Below are 24707 nucleotides of genomic sequence, written 5' to 3' on the forward strand. Positions count from 1 at the left end.
AATACACATACATTTACATGTACAATAATCAGTACAAGAACAGTGATGTGAATGAATAATAAAACACATTTATATATCAGTGTGTTTGTGAAGGAATTGTATAGTGTATATTAACAATGGGAACTGTAATTGTGTGTCGTAACCTATAGGTTCAATACTGTAAAAACTTTTTTTTTTTTTTTTTTAATTGTAACCTATACATGGGTTAAGGGCGGGACGTAGCTCAGTGGTAAAGCGCTCGCTTGATGCGCGGTCGATTTGGGATCAATCCCCGTCAATGGACCCATTAGGCTATTTTTCGTTCCAGCAAGTGCACAACGATTGGTATATCAAAGGTCGTGATATGTACTACCCTGTCTGTGGGATGGTGCATATAAAAGATCTCTTGCTGCTGCTAATCGAAAAGAGTAGCCCATGAAGTGGCGACAGCGGGGTCCTGAACCATAAGTCTGACGCCATATAACCGTAAATAAAATGTGTTGAGTGCGTCATTAAATAAACTATTTCCTTCCTTCCTATACATGAGTTACCACACGTAATGCTTCTTTCGATTCCCCAGTCTTGGGAGTGGCAGTCTTCCTACTAAGTATCGCTTATCATGGGAGTAGTCTTGACCCTTGTCAAAATATCCCGTGGACTTTGTTGTGCAGAGATAGGATTTTAAATACAGTAATTGTTTTGTCGTTCAGTTGCATTCATCAAAATGGCTGCATGCTGTCAAACTGATTTAAAGAGATACTTTAATCTTCATTTTCTCAAAGGTTTATTTTATTCGTTAATTAATGCACTTAGTGGTAGTATTTAGCAGGATATACACATTTTAAAAACAATTTGTTATACGATTTCTGATTTAATACGACAGACTGCGTTTTAGTCCGAAAAACTACATTATAATCTTCACAACATTTTATGGGGGATATATCCCCACTAGCCATTTCTAAAATATCGGAACAATATGTTTACACAAGAGATATTATTCTGTCATACGCCAAGAGAAATTTATTTGCATTGAAAAAAACCCCACTCAGAAATGTCTTCTTTTCATATTAAATAAAACTATTTATGTGTGTATTCTTTAAACATGGTTGACGATTCAGTCGATTTAAATCTATGCATTTTACATCCCCAGTATTAATTCCAAATATGTATGCAAAAGGATTAACATTTTGAAGTACGTTAAGTTTACTACTATTACGTCTACCAATTTGTTATACTATTACTACTACTTTTACGATTATTACTTCTACTACGATTACTCCCTCTTTCACTAGTACTTATCCTTACTACTACTACTACTACTACTACTACTACTACTACTACTAGTACTAGTACTACTACTACTACTACTACTACTACTACTACTACTACTACTACTTCTACTACTACTGCTACTACTACTACTACTACTACTACTACTACTACTACTACTACCACCATCACTACTACTACCACCACCACCACTACCAACAACAACAACACTACAACTACTTCTACTACTACTACTGCTACTACTACTACTACTACTACCACTACCACTACCACTACCACTACCAACAACAACAACAACAACAACACTACTACTACTTCTACTACTACTACTACTACTACTACTACTACCACTACCACTACCACTACCACTACCACTACCAACAACAACAACACTACTACTACTGCTACTACTAATATTACTACTGCTGCTACTTCTAAAACTATTATTATACCACCACCACTATTAACATTACTGCTTCTACTACTGCTGCTGATGATGTTGCTGCCGTTCCTACTACTATCACTATTATTATTACTTTAGATCACATGAACATAATAGGTAGGTCTACATGTAGTACTAATAAAATACTTACGAGTACTACTGCATGTATATTAATAATAATTATTATTATCAGCACACTCAATAATTACAACCACGTGTGCGGCGAACATTTGTGGTTGGAACTGAACCGGAGCTGGTATTTGGTAAGACTAAAAACTAATTTCATACAATGACTTTCGCAAGCGTCCTGATGCACATAGCACTCTCGAAGAATCTCGCTCAATGAAAATATTATTGAACCGCCGCTGTTTATTTTGACGCGCGGGGTATTACCCGCGGACACCACGTGGCGCCTGTCCGCGTTTTAAGCGTTACCACACCAAGGGGTTTTACGGAGAAAATATTTTGTTATGTTATTCGAATAAAAATACAAAGACACATGACTCGGTTGGATATTTAGAAGAAATCGCAAAACAAGAGGCGTACAGAATTAGACAAGCAAGTGCTTAAACACGCGTGTGTCATCATGCGTGACGTATTATTTAAAATAAAAAATATAATTAATAAAAAACACCTTGTGGTATATGTATTACGATTTAAAATGGTTTTGTGTGTAAAATGTTAATTAATTACTTCCATATTCGATGTATTATATTATATTATATTATATTATATTATATTATATTATATTATATTATATTAAAATGCACATTATAGTGTATTCCATCACATTACATAATACTGTACAAAAATCGTTGTTATTATACATCATATTTTATTATTAATGCATATTATACACTAAACAACAAAAGAAGCTCAGATATATTATTTTTTAAAATTCATGACAAATTAATTCAGTAAACAGACTGTCAAATTGAGCTTAACATGTTCATGAACAATTGATAATTTTAATAGACACAAAACTAATTGGGTTCAAAGTGGATAATGTTAAATAAATTATTAAAAAAAACAAAAATTAATATTAGCATTTGTTTTGTTATATTATAACTGTATTCTTGCACATTCGAATCTGTCACTGTATGAAATTGTTGGACTAAATCAAATAATTGTTTATAATATAAGGACGTGGGGTCCAATCAAATAATTCGTTACAGTCACAATCACAAGTATCGTACATATTAATAACAAGCACGCCATTCTAATCTGGTAATCTACTACTTTCTTTTCATTTTGTAAATACTTAAAATACAGACAGACAGACAAACAGACACATTATGTTTTTACGCCTCACTTTGTGTACAGATTTTTAAAATGTTCAACAAAAATAATACAGTGTTAGAGCAATAAAAATACACAAGTCACCCTTATGGAGTTATGAAAGACTTTAGAACTATTAAAAGACTATCAGAAATATTGAAACAGTATTGTATTTACAAGAAATAAAACAAACCCCACATTAATTAGGTATATGTCTATATGTATAAACAAAAACGATATTTGGCGACAAAATAAATTAAGATGGCTGTTAGTTTAATAATATCCGGGTGGCTTAAAAGTAATTACGTTTTTCTTTATCTAAAAGGTTATTAAAGTTTACTACAATAGCTACCACCTTTTAAAAATATCTACTGTAATATCATTATAAAGAGGACAGTGGATAAGAATGTATTCTTCAGATTCTACATAATTAGCACAGTTAAAACAGGTTCTTTTGTGAATCTCCAAATTTTCATATCTACCAGTTTCTAACCTTAAAGACGCGGTACCACTACGAAACATTAATAACGCACGCCGATACGACCTAGGCATAGGCGTAGTAACATCAAATTAAACAGTAAAACCATTTCGTTTTGACCACCCGATCTATTTAGCGACCAAATTTAATGAGTAAAATTTTCTTTATTTAATTATATTAATTACAGATGCGCATCAAAATTTTAAAGGCCCACTATTTAATTTTTGGATGTAAATTTCAAAATTGTCCGCTTAATTTTTTTTTTTGTCCCGGGACAAGCCTCTGGCTATTCAGAGACAGGCCCCAGGACGGACATGCTCGAAACTCTAGTGGTATATGAGTATGTAAAAATTATTCGCATTCGCAGTAAAACCATGTTTAAACGTTCTATAAGTACGGAGTTTATTCCCTCCATTTTTGTCCATTTAATTGTATAGCCGTTTCTGTTAAAAAACATTCGTTGTATTATTAAAACTCAGAACATTAAATTTACTTTGAAATAGAAAATGGCAGTTTTAACAATGAGAACCGTAGGTATTGTTCGACCATTCTAAAATCCAGCATATTAAAATTAAGTTTAAGTGCTCTGAACTAATGCATTATTTGTAGTCTAAGGATTTAATTAAATTTCAAAAAGTATTTTGTTTGGTTTAAAACGAACTACATGTATTAAAACTGCATTGCACTGGAAGCACTTATATTTTATTATGATACAATTAGTAGAATAAGAAAATAAATATATAAATGAAATAAAATAAATAAAACAAAACAAAACAAATCTGAACGACAAAACCGTAGTACATGACCAGGGCCGTAAATCTGCACCATAAACCTGTATCTAGTGCCTCGTCTATAGGCGGACAGCCACTTCAAAGGAGATCCTTTACTGGAGATTTCATTTCCGCCACAAAGAGGACTGCCACTCACAGACTACTTTACTAAATCAAAACTAGCACCAGACAGAGCTCATTAGAATAAGGACAGCTGTGATGACATGCACTCATGAATAACATCTATAACATAATAAATATAATACAATACAATACCATACCATACCATACCATACCATACCATATACCATACCATACTATACCATACCATACCATACCATATTATATCAATTTAATTTAATTTAAATAAATAAAAGGGTTTTATTTTAGAACTTGGATGAATATTTCTAAAATGTTACTTTAACATTCAATATATTAAATTTACCTCTTCTTAGTTTTCTTTCAAACATTCTGAAACGTGGCACAGGATTCATTCTTTAACTGATATTTCGAAATAAATATTGTGTGAGTTTCGACTGGCTTATTTTAAAAATTATAGTTCTGCTCATTTCTTTAGAGCTTATATTTTTCAATGTTACATTTAATTAAATGTAACATTGAAAAATATAAGCTCTAAAGAAATGAGTAGAACTATAATTTGATAATTCAATATATTTTCTGTGCATACGTATAAAAGCAAACTCAAACTCCACCAGTTTTAAAATATTATTCATCATCCAAAAGGCACGAAGTATAGTTATTTCAATTTTAAACAAATATCTGTATGTTTTGAATGCAAGTTCTCTTTTCCTGTCAGTACCTAAAGTTATTTGAATAGTAATTAAAATTAAAATTATCCGAATAGGAATTAAATAAAACATTAACAAAAAAACTTAGGTTCTGAAGAATGGAACAGGACTTAAGTACCAAAAGTATCTGGGCCAATCACCACGAACTAAAATGCTACTAATGGTTTTGAATTTTGTGAATATCCTGACGTGTTTGTAAAGTCGAAATGACGAGATAGTTTGTCACTCCTTGACAAATCGGTTATCTTTGCATGGCATGTATACCCCACTTTACTATTAGTATTATTTTTAAGTCACAATAATAACTAAAACTTTGACGTGAAAATTGAAATAGATATAAAGATTGTAATATACTAGCTGTAGACCACATCCATCGAATATCGCATAACTCTGTAGCACTTGACATGGGGAACAGAATTACAAAACACCTTGGTTTTCATTTCAAACTGAATTTAAAACATTAAGCAAATTATAGTAATTTATACATGATATAGTTACCATGGTATCATATCAAAACAAAAGCAAACGTTTACAATTAAACGCAAATTCCTAGATTTGTTTTACTTAAAAAATTATACATTTTCAATTTTTGCAACTGAATTTGTAAAAAAAACTAAAAAACTTTTCTTTTTTTTCCAATTTTACAATACTCATTTATTTGTTTCTGAACGCATACATCTAGTTTTTTGCCTATATTAAAGATATTCAAATTTTAATACGAAATTTCAAATATGTTTTACGTTTTGCAATTTTAACATATTTTATTATTCATTCTACTCTATTAAGTTGTTGCAATAATTAATGGCATTTGGTATTTGTCGTGTCATGAAAATAATGATCTGAATATACTCAAAACTACTACCACAACAATGGTAAGGTCTGTAATTCTTTTTTTTTTTTTTTTTTTTTTTTTTTTTTTTTAAAAAACTCTTCGTAATAAGCAATAAACCCTATTTCCGGATATAACTACACTCTAACTCGCAAGAGCAGCAAGATATTTCTTTCCCTCCTTTCATCGCGCCATTTGTTGCCGGGAACAGTAGGCAAGATTTCCGTCAGAGGATACTAACAAATTGCACCTTGCATCTGGGCCCGATGACAGCTTCGGGATTATCCGTCCGGGAAAACGATTGGTGAAATGTAAAACATTGTGGAACGCGCCAGGCGCTCGAGTTTGTTGTTATTTATGAAGGTAGTGAAAGACACGGTGCGAGATAATAGAAAAGCGAAGCTACAAGATTTGGCTTTTAAAGACGCTAGTTAAAAATTTAAGCTGAGAGTTTGAAAGATAATGATTCTGCCATAATCAATTTAAATTAGAAGCTGTTACCGTTAAATGTGAGCCTCAAACCACATCCCTACCCGCCTTTGTTGCTTTTGTGGTTTACGTCTTATAGGGTGAGTCTCTCTCTGTCTGTCTCTCTATCTGTCTGTCTCTCTCTCTCTCTCTCTCTCTCTCTCTCTCTCTCTCTCTCTCTCTCTCTCTCTCTCTCTCTCTCTCTCTCTCTCTCTCTCTCTCTCTCTCTCTCTCTCTCTCTCATTGAACAATCTTTTTCTCATACTTTAATTCATTCACCCTCCGTCTTAATTTGTATCTCTTTCTCTCGTTTACAGAATATGCAAACAAAAAAGTTTCTAAAAGATGAACAATATGTATATTCTATAATTCACGCCAGTGATTTTATATAATAACAAATACAAGTCGGCCAAGGTGATGTTTGTAAAGTAATTTTAAAAATGACAGAACTTAACGCTACATACAGCTGGTACAGTTCAATCTATTACTACGATTTATTTAGGTTTAGCATGTTGAAATAAATCCAACAGTACGATACTGTCGAGGTCGCCTCTAGACTTCACCTAAAACTTTATGTTGTAAAATTAATATTCAATGAACTGGCATAACTATGACGTCATTAAACATTATTAACCTGACTGGTTAAAATGTAGGTGACCTTTTAAATCAGGCTAATCCGAACGCATTGTTGGAATTGCAAGGCAACAAATCTGCCACTGCTAACGAATGGTGATTGTTCTAATGAGGTACCTCGTTGCTCATTGGCCAATGAATATCAAGCATTTAAAAACAAATAGGTGTCACATGCTGGCGATAATTTATGACAGACAAAACTATTCAGGTTATGCTGAGAACTGGACATTTTAAACTGCTAAACGCCTTTAACATATTTCCGTGCAATTATAATCTCGTGAACAGTCATAATTGACTAACCTGTCACCTCTGTTAAGCAATAACCTGCCATTAAAAGAGAATATCCATTGTAACATGTTTCCGACAGAGCCTTTTTTACGATTGAAATCACATATTAAATACATTAACGTATTTACAGAGGCGTACGGGGTCCCATGTTTTCCCCCGAATTAAACGAAAATGCACGAATCTGGACAAACACGTTTATTCATATTGGCATTATAGGATTAACATTAGCTATATAGGACTAATTGCAAACAAATCAATACGCATTTTAACATTAATTACAACAATAGGGGAAAACAAGTTTGTTTTGTTTAACGACAACACTAGAGCACATTGATTTAATAATCATCGGCTATTGGATGTCAAACATATGGTCATTTTGACACAGTCTTAGTGAGGAAATCAGTTACAATTTTCCATTAGTAGCGAGGGATCATTTATATGCACCATCCCACAGACAGGATAGCACATACCACGGCCTTTGATATATCAGTTGTGGTGGACTGGCTGGAACTAGAAATAGAGCAATGGGCCCACCGACCGGGATCGATCCGAAACCAACCGCGCATCAATCGAACGTTTACCACTGGGCTACGCCCCCCCCCCCCCCCCCCCCCAGCACAAAGAAAACTCAGCTACTGAGCGTCGGACAATGAGAAACGAATGGACGTCTATACAAAAAAGAAAAGAAAAAAGAATACAAATATATGTATCATACATAAAACAAATGAACCCTGAGGTCCTAAACGCAACACATTATGGCCAATTGATAATATTTTTTTCTTATAACTCCCCCCCCCCCCCCCAATATCTTGTTTGTGTGTGTATATTTAGTTTCTAATTTCTGTCACATGACTGTGTCCCTTCGGGAGGTTTTGTATACATATACATATACGTATACGTATACGTACACACACACACATACACACACATATAATATAATATAATATAATATAATATAATATAATATAATTTCTTTTAATTTTTTTTAATAACTGTTTATTTTTTCTTGACCATTCCCTTGTTGACAAATATCAACCCATGCAAAGGGAGAAGACATGGGTTGTTACAGTAATTATATATATAATTTATACACACACAATGTAGTTACTACTTTATATGCAGACTTAATTAAAATAATATATTCACAAGGACCTGGATTTTAACAAGTATCTAGAGTAAATGAAAGTATATAATGATATATGAAAATGAGAGAGAGAGAGAGAGAGAGAGAGAGAGAGAGAGAGAGAGAGAGAGAGAGAGAGAGAGAGAGAGAGAGAGAGAGAGAGAGGGGGGGGAACAAATATGCACACACATACACACACACGCACGTGTTTTGATTATGTACATATTTATCATTATTTATAACAACATTTCAGTGGTCTGTAAAAAGAAGTAGGATATATAATAGGCATACAGATATGAAGGTGTTTTACTTTACATCAATTTTACGTGACCTGTTGGGGCTGATGAAAACAAATGAATGAACAAAAGTAATTTTAAGATTATATATCAAATAGAGAATGATACATTGCCCACTTGGTAACGAATTTATTAAAGCAGTTTTTACTGTAGTGAATATGTTTCTCAATCAGGTATCTTTGTTTAACTTCGTTTTGGAAATGAGTAATGTTTAACTGTACATTTTGCACTTTGCATTTATATATAAAATACTTAGCTAACAATAATAATAAATCGAAAATATTATCTGTTTTAGTATTACTTCTACATCCAAATATAACAAGTTCAAATGATAAATTTAGGTTAAATATATGATTACAAGATTTTAATAACCAATTCAAAAAATTGTTCCAAAAAAGCTGAACAACTTTACATTCCCAAAATAGATGTTCTATAGATTCTCGCATTTCATGACAAAAAGTACACATTTCACTGTCAATAAGTTTTAGTTTATAAGCAAACGTGTTGGTAGTCAGTATCCTGTGTAAAATTCGATATTGGAACCATCTTAATTTTATTTCTTGAGTGGTTATAAATGGCTTTAAATAGATAACAGACCAGTTTAGGTTGGAAGTGAAATGAAGTTGCCATTTTAGTATGGCAATATTTGGAACTTTCAACAACGTTAATGTGTAATAATATAATTTTGAGCCTTTTCTAATAGAGCAAAGTGTCCGTTGAACCGGAGAATCGTCCAAGGAGATATTTGTTTCAACTTTTTTAATATTTGTTTTCCTAAAATATGACTTAACGGAATTAACGACGCCATGGTATTCTAGAAAAGAAACATCTAACTCGTATATATCATTAAATTCATTTAAAGTCAAAAAATCTCTTCGCTCATTAACAAGATCGCAAATCTGAGAAATGCCTTTCTCAAGCCATTTCTTTTTCAAAAAAGGTTTTCCTATCAATTTTTATTTGGGAATTATAAAAAATTGGTTCAGATAAGAAATCTTCAAAGGATGTTACTTTTATTGCTGTCGAGAAGTCGTAAAAAGCCTGAATACAGTCCTTCCAAAACAGGTTATTTACATTTTTGAAACATTTTGAGGGGAAGTCGTTACTAAATACAGAAATATTACAAAATTGAGGAAAACAAGCAAATAAAATAGGTTTCCATTTTGAATCTTTCGTTTCCAATTTTCGAATCCAGGTAATCTTTAAAGCCTTGATATAATTAAAAAATAGATCTATCATACCGAGGCCTCCTTCTTTAACAGGTTTACATACAGTTATTCTTTTTATCCTATCTGGTTTTTGGTTCCATACAAACCTGAATAACATTTTGTTTAATTCACACTGAAACGACTTAGTGGGGTTTGGTAAAGTTAAGAGTAAATAGTTGAGTTTAGATATTAATAAGGCTTTTATTATAGCTATTCTGCCAAGTGGTGTTACAAATCTTCTGATCCATCTATTTATAATCTGTTTAATTTCAAACAGTTTAGAGTTGTAATTAAGTTTAGTTATTTCAGAAATATCAGTACTAAAGATAATTCCAAGTGCTTTAAAAGTTGGAGGATTCCATTTTAGATTTAAATGTTGTAAATATCTTACTGAACTATTCTTTTGGCAACCAATCCAAATAACTTCAGATTTATCATAATTCATTTTAAGTCCTGATAAATCCGCAAATCTATTTAAAGTTGCTATAGTTTCTTCAAAAGATGTTCTGCTACCATTAAGTATAGAATCTGTATCATCAGATATTCTTTGCTGTTTATTGAAATGCCTTTAATATTCTTATTTTTACGAATAAGGTCTGCAAGAATTTCTACACAGAGAAGGAATACAATTTTCCATTAGTAGCGAGGGATCATTTATATGCACCATCCCACAGACAGGATAGCACATACTACGGCCTTTGATATATCAGTTGTGGTGGACTGGCTGGAACTAGAAATAGAGCAATGGGCCCACCGACCGAGATCGATCCCAAACCGACCGCGCATCAATCGAACGTTTACCACTGGGCTACGCCCCCCCCCCCCCCCCCCCCCCCCCCCCCCCCCCCCCCCCCGCACAAAGAAAACTCAGCTACTGAGCGTCGGACAATGAGAAACGAATGGACGTCTATACAAAAAAAGAAAGCAAAAAGAATACAAATATATGTATCATACATAAAACAAATGAACCCTGAGGTCCTAAACGCAACACATTACGACCAATTGATAATATTTTTTCTTATACCCCCTCCCCCTCTCCCACCCCCTATAATATCTTGTTTGTGTGTGCATATTTAGTTTCTAGTTTCTGTCACATGACTGTGTCCCTTCGGGGAGTTTTGTATACATATACGTATACGTATACGTATATGCACACACACACACACACACACACACACACACACACACACACACACACACACACACACACACACATATATATATATATATATATATATCCTACGTGCATATTGATATTTGCCACCATCAGTCAACTATTAGGCCCATAAGGCAAATATTATTAAAATAGCAACAAATTCAAAATTGTAAATTAATATATATATATATATATATATATATATATATATATATATATATATATATATACATACATACATACATACACAATCTATGTTTGGGATTTTAAAGTTCCCTTTCTTCGTAAAAAATATGGCATCTTCCTTTGTAATGCTTTGCATTCTCATAGTTGCAGGAGCCATATTCGCTTCCTTAAACATGTATACATGTATGTGCAAATTAATCAATGTCACATGCAATCTGTGTATAATTAATAGCTCATACTGATCCCTATATGAACCAAATTGTTACCGAGGAACAGATGGTCCAGACCAGTCACTACCCGCTATTCTGTGACTGTCATTTACTTGAAATAAAAAAAAATGCAGACTTGTCTCTATTGTTTCAGACTTTTTTGACCTATCACTTGGGAGTTAAGCAAGGTGAAACATTTTCACCTATATTATTTATTGTGTCTGTTAATGATAATACAAACATAATTTTCTGATATTGTCCAGTTAGATTGCCAGGGGATATTTATTTATTTATTTATGCTTATGCATGCAAACGATACGATTTTATTTTTTAAATCGTAAAATTGGTATTCAGATATTAAACAAAATGACAATTAAATGAACTAACTGAAAACCAAACACAAATATTTGTATTTAAAAATAGTAAATCTAGCAATGTATTTACATACCATTTTAAACATACTGTGTTGAAATATTGTTGGCCAGTTTACTTATTTAGATATTACTTTTAATTACATTGGTAATTTTAAATTAACATGCAAAGCTTTGTCAAAACAGGCATTAAATAGTATACACTCATTATATAATGTGTTTTCGTCTGTTTCAATGAATATTAGTACAAAATTGTATTTATTGGATAGAAAGGCTATTATCAATTTTATTGTATGCTTCAGTTGTCTGCAATTGGTAATATTTTCGAATTAAAAACAAAATAAAATACAAATAAAGGTTTTTAAAAATATCCTCAATACCAAGACAAGAACCCCAAATAAACCTATTTTGTCAGTTGACAGTTTACCTAGCTATCTCTGTTATATGTAAACAGAGAACATTGATGTATTGGTTAAAATAATTCATAATAAGCATTCTCTAAGGGCCTTATAGACTATTTAGAGAAAATGCAAATACTCTTTCTGAGTGTAAACACGAGACAATGTATGTTACATCTTTGTTACAAGAACTTGTTTTTCTTGCATCTTTGGTAGTCTGAAGATGGGTGATGTGAGTCATTACAAAGCATTATACAGACTTAGAGATCAGTTTACGTTTAAGAAACTATTGCAAGTTCAAAATGTATTAGTTTTGAAGCATACTTAGATAGTATAATTTGTACGAAATATCGATTTAATTTGTTTATTTTAAGGTCTGGTGTGTTAGCTATCAATATTAAAAATGGTAGACCTTTAATATATTTGGAGAACAAAGACTATGCACTCTTTATAATATAAAAATTCAAAAATATTGAAGATGGATATCATTTTTTACTTGTTCATCCTTGTTATTGTGATATTAGATCACGATTTTTGAAGAAATATTATTGTGCTTGCATTATTATTTATTAATTATTATGTATATTCACTTGTTTGGTATGTTGTCATTTCTTATATAGTTGGCACTATATTTCATTTACATATATATATATATATATATATATATATATATATCAAGTATCAAGTAGTAATATATGATTTTCTCCAGCTACACAAAATGTATGTTTTTTTGTGGGGTAGGGGTAGGGGGAGGCAACTGCTCCCTTGTCCTCCAATAGGCACGGCCCTGCTTTGAGAATATCAGTACCACCCACCGAAACAAAATATTTTGAAAATTTAAAATGTCACTAACAAATACACAATGTGGAACTAATTTCAAAATCTTTATCCCCCATTCTCTTATCTGCACCTTGCATGCAACGATTGCGCGTCTCCTGATTCGGTTTTGGTGTAAACTGACAGACTAACTAACAGTACTAGTAATGCCGTCTCATTCAATTAGCTCACTGGCCCATTTCAACACGGTTGCTTGGTACGGGCGATGGATGTCGAGATAGCTAGAACTTTAATTGATATGTGCGTGTCAAAAGTTGTGATACGACATCTTTCAACAAGAGATACCACCATCTATATTGCTCACGACTTAAATTTCCACCCACGTGGATGTTTCATTTCTAATGTATTTTCGTGCTTACTATATCCAATTAAGGTTCAAGCGCGCTGTTCCTGGCACAAGCCTCAATTGTCTGGGTTGTCTACTCAGGACAATGGGTTAACGGTTAGATGTTAGTAAATCTGAACGACAAAACCGTCAGACGTGAGTTAAAGTGATATTCCTTAGTTTGCTGCATTGTGAGATGTTTCCGACTAATAAAATAGTTCTACGATTAAATTTACATATTAACTATATTTTCTTGTTTAGAATATCAGTGTTTGTATATTCAAAGTGTTTCTGATCGTCTTAATATTTGTAAGAAGCTCAAACTGTATTTTGTCTTCAAATAATTTGGAACGTATGAATTGTTTTTTTTTTAGGAAATCATAAGAAATTTAACCTAGTACAAATACTAGAACGATCAGAAACACGTTTAATATACAGCTACTAATATTTTATGCCAAAAAAAAAATATTTGATATGTAATTACACTTGTTAGAAAGTCTCTGTTAGACGATAACATCTTAAAAATTGCAACAAACTCAGGAACGTCCCTTTAAACAACTATGCACAAAGTCAAAATAAGATTTATCTTACGCCTCATTGAGTCATTAAAACTCACAGTGGATGGGACGCGAACTCAGTTTCTTCCAGCTTTAAAGCTACCGAGGTCGACTTCACTTCGATGATCCGTCTTTTTAAAAGTTACCCTGAATTTTTGGGATGGAAATTTTTGTGGAATAAATTGGCCTTTCCAACATAAATTGTCGCAATTATAATACATTATATTTTAATAACTTGTTTTAAAAATTCTAACTGGGAACAGAACAGAACTTTGTATACTACATGTACAATCAAGATAAAAATGTTTTATACACAAATAACATACATAACAGAAGTCTTAGTATGAAAACAATTGTTTGTTAATACAGTTATAGAACAGAATATCTTTCAAAGGATGTTTTTATTTATTTATTTTTCATTTATTATTATTTTGTTTTAATTTATTTATTAAATTACTATTAAAAAACTTTGTTGAAATTTATACGCCTTTGATCTGGTAATGTTTGTAAACGTTATATATATAAAGAAAGAAAGAAATGTTTTACTTAACTACGCACTCATCACAGTTTATTTACGGTTATATGGCGTCAGACATATATGGTTAAGGACCACACAGATATTGAGAGAGGAAACCCGCTGTCGCCATTTCATGGGCTACTCTTTTTCGATTAGCAGCAAGGGATCTTTTATATGCACCATACCACAAATAGGGCAGTATATACCACGGCCTTTGTTACGCCAGTCGTGGTGTACTGGCTGGAACGAGAAATAGCCCAATGGGCCCACCAACGGGGATCGATCCCACACCGACCGCGCATCGAGCGAACGCCTTACCACTGGGCCACGTTCCGCCCATAATGAACGAAGTTCAACGTCAATAGCATTAGTAGCACAGTAATTACGTGTTCTGTTTTTATGTAAAGTATTTGGCCGAAAAGAGTGACTTTAAAAATAAACACCTGAACCAGAACCAAATCAAACAAACAAAGGTAAAATGTTTAAAAACGAAAAACGAAAACGAAAATTAATAAGTAATTGATTCAGTATAATAAAAATTCGAATTGAAACAATTTTAACATAAAGAGTGATTCCTATTTCATCCATTGGCCAAACGTAAAACATATAAGCAAGAAAAAAACTATTTTTAAAATAAATAACTAAAAATTAGGTTGAAAAGTAATTTTGTATGAAATTATATAAATATTATACATTTTATGTTTAAAATAAAAATAATAGTAATTACATTACTATTAATGTTTTCAAAAACTTATTTAAAAAAAACCCATAATAACAAATGGAATGATTTTATAACAGGGATCGAAATTTTACAATTTTAAGGCTGAAATCTCGATAATATATTATATTCTTACAAAACAAGGCTGGAGACTTTATCGCATCAATTATAGCAGGTAAAGAAAATACGAGTTTATAAAACTAGAAAACAAGCTTATGTGATGGGAAGCCGAATTTGAAGCTTTAAAAAAGAAAGAAAGAAATGTTTTATTTAACGACGCACTCGTGGTTAAGGACCACACAGATTTTGAGAGGAAACCCGCTGTCGCCACTATATGGGCTACTCTTCCGATTAGCAGCAAGGGATCTTTTATTTGCGCTTCCCACAGGCAGGATAGCACAAACCATGGCCTTTGTTGAACCAGTTATGGATCACTGGTCGGTGCAAGTGGTTTACACCTACCCATTGAGCCTTGCGGAGCACTCACTCAGGGTTTGGAGTCGGTATCTGGATTAAAAATCCCATGCCTCGACTGGGATCCGAACCCAGTACCTACCAGCCTGTAGACCGATGGCCTAACCACGACGCCACCGAGGCCGGTTTGCAGCTTTAAAGGGGCAGGCTCTATTTTTTAAACACTACAGTTTATTTTTCACTATTAAAGCCGTTTATAATCACTGAAATCAAACATTATTTTATATTTTATTGTTTAGATTATCCATTTCCGTAGAACCGGAGTGTTTCTGGTCATCCTGGTGTTTAGATTATCCATTTCCGTAGAACCGGAGTGTTTCTGGTCATCCTGTTGTTTCTAATACCAAAAAGGTTGTTTTTTTTTTTTTTGTTTTTTTTTAAACTGCGTCTGAGAAGTAGCGGTTTATTGATTCTAGGTCTAGTCTATTTGTAAGGATATTTCCCGTTTTAAGGCCACAAACTCTTCTTTCACTCTATTGTAACTTTATCTCTGCCTTAAGATTTGCTGCCAATAATATACTTATTTGATCCCCCACCCCCACCCCCAATTCACCCTGCTTAGCCGTGCCTGCCATTGACTCATAATACGACCTGTCCATACACCAGAAGAGTATTCTAACTAATGAACCACATCTCGTCGTCCCCCCCCCCCCCCCACCCCAACCTCTTGTTGCACCTTGTGTTTTTAAATACAGTATTTGCAAGCAACGTCACAGTAGATTGGTAGTCAACAAACCATAAATATGATTTACATTCTTCGCCACCGGAATAGCGCAACAGCACGAGGAAACCCGACATTCTTCTCGGCTTGATCCTCGGCGAGTCAAAATACGCCTCACAGGAGTTGAGACGATGGCTTCGGATTTCTCGCCACTTTAACACATGCTTGATTTGAATACCAGATCAATGGCGATTTTTCTTTTTAACATTTATTATTATTATTTTTTAACCGCGGGGAGGGTGAGGGGCGGTGTATTTTAATAAAGTCTTTAAAAGAATAACAAACGACTTGCGCACCTCTTCTCCCCAACCTCCTCCAAATCATCGTAACAGGCGTACGGGCTCCCATCCATTTTTGATGGGGGTGGGGGTGAGGGTGGGGGTGAGCAGGCTGGCGTTTGCTCGAATTAAACGAAAATGCTTGAATCTGGATAACAACAGCTATATAGGGTTGCAAACGAATCACTACGCATTTTAACATGGATTACAACAAATTTTCATGCTCCCCGGAAAATATATATATATATATATATATATATATATATATATATATATATATATATATATAATTCTAGTGCAAGAAGGGAAGGAGGTGGGATCGAAACACGCCTGGAATAATAAAAAAAATTATGAATGTTTTTTATGTTTCAGCCATGAGCATCTCTTCTCCCGGTGTCCTCCCATAAGACAGACGTCCCATAACGCAGACGCGTTAAAACAACACAAGACCCATTACTAATTACCTGCCGTTTACCTTGAATAATACATGTAGTAAATAATGGAATAGTCGGATACAATTAAATACAAAACACATAACAAAATTATATAAAATTAGATTTATTTATACACATACATATACCCGGGATACACATTTTAACATGTCTCACGATTCAATTTTCTGTCTGTTCCACAATTTATACTAATTTTAACAGATGTCCAACGGCATCCAAGAACTGAATGGGCGTTTTCTGTTCAAGGGTTAGTTGCGCCTTCAATCTCACGATTCTATTTTCATTCTGCTTATACACTCTCTTTCTTGGTGGTGGGGCAGCTCCAAAGTTTATCTGTCTCAATTTAGCACGTTCGGAGGTCTCTATTCCTTTGATTAATTCTACAAATCGGTATATGTTTGGAAGATGAACTTGGATTGAACGATTCATTCTGGAATGAAATCCCTCCAGATTATTATTTGTTCTTGGGCCAGTGGTCAGACGATGGTTCCATACAATCAAAGGGAATCTGGAGTCATCGTCTACCCATGTTAAAACAACATAATCATTAAATGCCTCCGCCTGTGGAACATCAGGTCCGTCATTCATGGCTTCTAACCATGCATCCTGTACTTGTGCAATGGGCAAAAGTGGTAGTCCAGCAGCCCTCCGAATCCATGTCTGTACAGCTGGATCTTCTTTGTACAAAACAGCAAGACCCAGTTCTTGAGTTTACAATTACAATTAAGCTCTCGCGGTTGTTTGCATGAAATCAGCTCATTAATTAAGACTGCTGTTGCACTGCAGCATAGCTTGCTGAGCAGATTGGAGCAATACCATTAACGCAGTCAGGGGTGTACAGGATACATTACATAACCCAATAAAGAGTTTTGTCTATCAAATGGCATGTCTGCCTTATGGGACGTCTGTCTTATGGGAGTGAACCCTTCTCCCCCTCCCGATCCATCCTTGCAGATAAACGTGAATACAGCATATGTATCTATTTGTTTAATGCTTAGAAATAAAGGGTGTGTATGTACTCTAAAAGCGGTTAAAGGGTTTTTCTAGGAATGAGGTACAATGTATAAAAGGGTATCTACTCTATTAAAACATAAATTAGCTAAACACTGGATTCCTTTTTAGAGCGCATTGGAGTTTGAGAAGAGTGCGCACTCACTGTACTTATAAATCCGTACTTATTATCGCGGATTCGTTTCATATGGCGGACAATCACAAGTAAAACAGAAATGTGTGTATTATTATTCGTTGTGCGGTATTTTGGGGTGGGTTTTTTTGTATGTTTTTTTTTTTTGGGGGGGGGGGGGGAATTCTGAAGGGGGGATCTAGCTCAGTCGGGAGGGCGCACAGTAGATTTGCTTTGTCGTGTAATCGAACCCTCTCTGTTGATTAGTTCTCTGATTGGGGTTTTAATGTCCTAATCGATGTCCCTACGACTGTTATGTTAAAGGCTGCGGTATGTGCTGTCCTGTTCGTGGGGAAACATGCATATAAAAGATCCCTGATTTCCTCTAAAAGATTCCGTGTCATAATTACCACATATTGGACATCCAGTTGCCGATGAATGATAAATCAATGTGATCTAGTGGTGTCATTAAAACAAAGTTTGACTTTTTGATTGTAAAAGCTTTTAGCTCAAATAATACAAGTAAAACTTCCCCAAGTTCAACGTTTGTATGAGTGTTTCTGAATTGACTACGCGGAGAGGCGGAAGACGATTTGCCTTGTATATCCACTTACCAAATTTAAATAATTAAATTTCCGTTACATTCGTTAAAACATAACGTCATCCCATTGGTCCAGGCGTAGTAGCAACGGGAGTTTGTTCATTTATTGATGTATGTAAAAATTACGTCGTCAGGGAAAGTCATATCTGATGACTTCATTTTATATGGGCAAGTTGTTTTATTGAGCGTTAACCATAATTTGACACCCAATAGCCGATGTATTTTTCGTGCTGGGGTGTCGTTAAACATTCATTCATTCATTCATTCATTTATTGAGCGTTATTGTTTTGTGGACCAAAAATAATTCAAAGTAAAGTATGAAGTGTTAGTGTTATTGTTAGCAAATATGTGGCGTAGGAAGGCACACTTTTATATTTACACATTGTTACACTATTATAAAGCAAATATAAAGCAAAATATCTGAAAATGGGGGGCACAAAAAGGTTTCTTTACAAATTTCCATCAAATTGCATAGGATAAATATCCTTTTTTGATACAGGGATGAAGGCAATTGATGGGACAGCAAAGGTAAAACACCATCAATTCTGCCTTTAAGCCTTTGAGTGATACTGCATAGCCTGGTTATTCCAACATTTGATCTTAACCCCTGTAATAGAAATTAGCTTTAATCTATACAATTTGACGATAATTTATTTGATGATAATTTGTAAGCAAACCTTTTTATTTCCATAAATTGTCTTGGAATTTGTTTTGTATCATATTTATTTATTTATTTCAACTTATTTTCGTGCTTATATCAAATTAAGGTTGAAGCACGCTGTCCTGGGCACACACCTCAGCTGTCTAGGCTGTCTGTCCAAGACAGTGGGTTAGTTGTTAGTGGTTTGTGACAGAAAAGAGGGTGTAGTGGCCTTACACCTACCTATTGAGTCGTTAAAACTCGCTCAGGGTGGGAGTCGGTACCGGGCTGCGAACCCAGTACCCACCAGACGTATGTCCGATGGCTTAACCACGACACCGCCGAGGACGGTATCAAAGTTGATATGGTTTTAAAAGTTAATCATCTGTTTTGATATGAGTTTTAGCATTATGCAGTATGTAGTTATATGCCAATTGCCGCAAACGGAGTATAAGCATTGCTTAAAATAATTTATTTTCAATAGACTTACACTTCATATTCCTTCCAAACAAAAAACTTTTTTTTTGCTTCAGCGACTGTTTCTGGAAACTGTTTTAAGTAACCCAACCGTCAGAAAACTTTATAAAAAATATGTAAACACATGTAATAAATAGATAACTCCATACTGGTTGACACAAGAATCATATATGACACAGAACATTATATAGACATATCGTTTTGAAAGAAAACAAAATAATGTTGCCAACAGGTTTATCTTTTGATCAACTCCCTAGGTTGGAAACACAAACAGCTTCATAAATTTGGGCAAATAAGACATTTACCGTTTGCATAAACACACGTGTATGTCAATTAACCAAGGCCGACCAACAAACAACAGATAGTATTGTTTTACTACAGAATATTTACGTGTTTCTAATAGGTTTTTTGTGTTTCTTATCGAAATACGTATCTAGCAACATGACAAGAATATTCTCTCTCGCTTTAAAGTTGTTGAGCCATAATTTATCGTCAGTTCGTTGTTGTCATGAAAAAGAAGCGATTTACAAGACTGCACTCAGTGAATTTGGAAATTATGTTTTTAAAAAAAACATTCATCAGTTTGTTATGATTACCATATGTCCGATTGATCAATATGGTTTGCAAGGGCGGGGCGTAGCCCAGTAGTAAAGCGCTCGCTTGATGCGCGGTCGGTTTGGGATCGATCCCCGTCGGTAGGCCCATTGTGCTATTTCTCGTTTCAGCCAGTGCACCGCGATTAGTATTTCAAAGGCCGTGGTATGTGTTATCTTGTCTGTGGGATGGTGCATAAAAAGATCCCTTGCTACTAATGGGAAAATGTAGCGGGTTTCCTCTCTAAGACTGTATGTCAAATTGCCAAAGGTTTGACATGCAATAGCCGATACCTAATAAATCAGTGTTATCTAGTGGTGTCGTTAAATAAATATGTTAGAGTGACGTTAAATAAATGTATTTTCTTTCTTATATATTGTTTTGCTCCTTGTTTTTTTTTTGTTTTTTTTTTTGTTTTGTTTTTTTTGAGGTAAAGATACAACGAAACCAGAATATATTTAAAGGAAGACCGACCTTAAAATTGCAGGGTTGACCATTTTCGGGTTTGTTCTAAGAAAGACATTAAGAATGAAGTTGGGGGGATGTGTGTTCCTCTCATTACAAGTCGTTGAGAGACTGATCCAAATAATTTTAAAAGTTATTACAATTTACATCAGTAGTAGTACAAAAACCTTTAGGAATTTATATTTTATTAGGTCACCGAGTCACTTTAATTTTCTACAACATATAAAACTCAAATTCAACGATTTTGTAGAATGCTTTACTCATAATTATGTTTATATATTTTTTAATACAAATGGATACAATTTATATTTATATACACATGCATTACAATCATAAGAAAAACTTATAAATGTTTGTAAATGTCTTAGAATTTATGTGAACAAAACGCTTTTGGAGATTTAAAAGCAAATTCAAGCTTTGTTTTCTCTAATGGCTTACACAAACATAAAAGTGATATTCGGTGAAAAGTCATATGTTCACTGTATTTTATTTTTTTTAATTGCCGGAACTTGTAGGTGGAACAAGTTCATGCTTCTGTGACCTCCCTTGTAAATTATTAAAGTCTTAATTATTGAGGTTAACGTGGCATGGTCGCTTTTGTTTTAATTTGGTTATTACTAATGCATCTGATCGTCTTTGAAGATAAAAGTAATATAAACAACTCTATCTATAACAATGAAGTGTAATAACGGTAAAATATTAAAAATTGAATGGATGAATGAATGAATGAATGAATGAATGAATGAATGTTTAAAGGCACATCAGCACAAAAATACATAAGCTATTGGGTGTCAAAAATGAATGAATGTATGAATGAATGAATGAATGAATGAATGAATTAATGATTGTTTAACTAAACCCCAGCACAAAAATACACATCGGCTATTAGGTGTTAACCAAAGGTAAGTATATGAATATGATTTTAAAATTAATTTTAACCATCGGTCCGAAGCCAAATAATAGTGACACAATGTCCTGTCGTTGACTTTAACTTCGATTCATGTTTTGTTGTTGTTTATTTGGACGATCACTTTGTCAGGTACGTTTTCACAGCAGTAGAATTAAATAAGTATTAATTTAACGGAGGCTAATTTTGACTGAAAAACAAATCTACGTGGTTCTGCAAGAATTCCCCTCGTTCATCTGAAACATTGCATAAATATATCATGGTGTGACGCTTTTTTTTCGATCGGATAAGGAAAGATATTAACAAAATATAAATAACAAAATTTCTATAAAATATATTAAAGTTTTTATCTGCAGGTCAGAACCCCCCCCCCCCCCCCCCCCCACGTTATTTCTATTAACAGCCAGATGTTCCAAAATAATACACATGATAATGGTTGAAATTGTACCATCGCCGTCTGCCGTAGAACACACTTTTACATTCTAATAATTACTAAAGCTAGGGTCAGACTACCAACTGCCAGCACAAAGTTGGCCAACTTTCTGCTGTCACGACTTCTACGACTGTCCAGTTGCTAGTCTGAGCGCTCTTACAACTGCATTCTCGTCGTATAACCCATTAGTTGTTAATCTGAGCGTAAGTCGGCAGTTGGGAAAATTTACAACTTCGTCGTAACAGTTGGAAGTCTGAGCCTAGCATTACAGTACAGACTTTATATTTGTTCATTGTTTCCAAATTACTATATCTTTATCTTGTTATCTGTAAACTCTTTAGCACTTTCCTTGTTTTGTTAGTGTTTAAAAGCGGCAATTTAAATTACTATTGGCAAATAAAATGTCCTAACTTTATTTTCACACACATTGATGAAATGTATTAACGCACTCATAATATATATATTTTAAAGGGACATTCCTGAGTGTGCTGCAATTTTTAAGATGTTATCGACTAACAAAGACTTATTAAGGATTGTAGTTACATATCAAATATATTTTACTGCATAAAATATTAGTGGTTGTATATTAAACGTGTTTTTGATCGTTCTAATATTTGTATTAGGTTAAATTTCATTTTGTTTTCTAAACTATTGTTTTTCGTACGTACGGAATTATTTGAAGACAAAATCCAGTTTGAACTTCTTACAAATATTAAGACGACCAGAAACACATTGAATATACAGACACTGATATTCTAAACAAGACAATATATTTAATATGTAAGTTTAATCGTAGAAATATTTTATTAGTCGGAAACTTCTTACAATGCAGCAAACTCGGGAATGTCCCTTTAAAAACAATCATTATTAAGACAAGTCATTACATGATGTATATCTTGTTTTTGACCAGTTAACTTTCCTGTCATTTATATCATACACTGTTGTATTCTGACTGGCCGTTGTTTTTGTTGTTTTGTATGGTTTTTAATAAATTGATTGATTGATTGATTGATTGATTGATTGATTGATTGATTGATTGATTGATTGATTTATTCATTCATTCATTCATTCATTCATTCATTCATTCATTCATTCATTCATTCATTCATTCATTCATTCATTCGTTCATTCTTAATTTTTCTTCTTTTTCTTTTTTTTCTGCGTTCAATTTCTTATGCTCCTTAGAATTCAGATCCAGCGTTTTACTGCCTTCGTGAACTTAGCAGTCAGCAGCAGGTTGACGCTTTCACAGCAAAGTTCTTTCTGATTGTTCTGTGTCGTGACTAGATGTACGGTCTTATATTGTCATAGGGTGCGGGACGTAGCCCAGTGCTAAAGCGCTCGCTCAATGCGCAGTCGGTCTGGGATCGATCCCCGTCGGTGGGCCCAATGGGCTATTTCTCTTTCCAGCCAGTGCATCACGACTGGTTTAACAAAAGTCGTGGTATGTACGGCCCTGTCTGTGGGATGGTGTATATAAAATATCCGTTGCTACTAATCGAAAATAGTAACACACGAAATGGCGACAGCGGGTTTCCTCTCTCAATATCTGTGTGCTCCTTAACCATATGTCTGACGCCATATAACCGTAAATAAAATGAGTTGAGTGCGTCGTTAAATAAAACTTTTCTTTCTTTCTTTCCAAATTATTCTATACATGAATGGCATAAAACACAAAAAACACAGCGAAACGTATTGCACGGTTCCGTGTTTCGACGTCTTAGATTGTAGTTTATCTTAAAGCAGGATGGCTAGTATCAAATGTGTTACTAAAATAATTACCACGTTCAAGACGGAACGTTTGTCCTGCATTTGTCAATGCTCGCTCGGGGTTCGTTTAATTAACTGCAGGTGTGCGAAATAACAATACACTTCGCAAGTGTTGATCGATCGGCAACAATAAAATACTTACTGATGAATTAAAACCAGCTGTTGGAGAATTTGATTTTGGTGTTGTGAACTACATGAAGACGAGTCAGAAGGAGGATGAGCACAAGGAGAATGAGGAGAAGAAGAAGAAAATGATGATGTTGATGATGATGGTGGTGGTGAAGATGATGAGGTTGTTGTTGTTGTTGATGATGATGGTGATGATGATGATGAGGTTGTTGTTGTTGACGATGATGATGGTGGTGGTGGTGATGATGAAGATGATGTTGATGATGTTGATGATGATGATGGTGGTGGTGAAGGTGTTGGTGATGATGGAGTTGTTGTTGTTGATGATGATGATGATGATGATGATGATGACGATGATGATGGTGATGGGGGGGTGGGGTGATGGTGGTGGTGGTGGTGATGATGAAGATGATGATGACGATGATGATGATGGTAGTGGTGGTGATGATGATGGCGGCGATGTTGATTATTATTATTA

The sequence above is a fragment of the Gigantopelta aegis genome, chromosome 3, assembly GCF_016097555.1.
Source record: "Gigantopelta aegis isolate Gae_Host chromosome 3, Gae_host_genome, whole genome shotgun sequence".
In the NCBI taxonomy this organism is placed as follows: Eukaryota; Metazoa; Mollusca; class Gastropoda; order Neomphalida; family Peltospiridae; genus Gigantopelta; species Gigantopelta aegis.